We start from the raw sequence: 492 nt of genomic DNA, 5'->3' as shown, positions 1-492 counted from the left end.
TCTGCTGAGGCAGGCAACCTCAGACTTGTGCAGGGAACGAAAAGATCAAATTGAAAAGGAGAGCACAGGCAAGGACTTGGAGATTGGGTAGGGCGAGAGGAGGAGGTAGGGATAAAAAGGAGAGAAGGGGAAGGAGACGAAAGCAGTCTCACGTGCAGGGCGCGAATCCAGATTAGAGAAGAGGTGTAGAGAGAACTGGGTGACGGAATTGAGAACCGAGATGTTTGGAGATCCCTACTGCATTTACACAGACCAGATCAGCGCTAAGGGGTGTGGTACCCAGCTCAGGGAGGTGGGGGCGTGGGGTGGTATCTGGCGCCCAGGTCCGCCCATGCCTCCCAGAAGGGCAAGGCCAAGAAAACCCGGAGGCTGCAGGCAGGGCGGAGGCGGAGCGAGGGAGCCGATGGGCCGGACAGGGGCGGGGGTGGACAAGGAGGCGCAGGCCGGGGGCGGACAAGGAGGCGCAGGGCGAGGGCGGCGCTAGGACCCGCC

The sequence above is a fragment of the Tupaia chinensis genome, unplaced genomic scaffold, assembly GCF_000334495.1.
Source record: "Tupaia chinensis unplaced genomic scaffold, TupChi_1.0 Scaffold000317_1, whole genome shotgun sequence".
NCBI lineage: Eukaryota > Metazoa > Chordata > Mammalia > Scandentia > Tupaiidae > Tupaia > Tupaia belangeri.
This window is presented reverse-complemented; position numbering follows the sequence as displayed.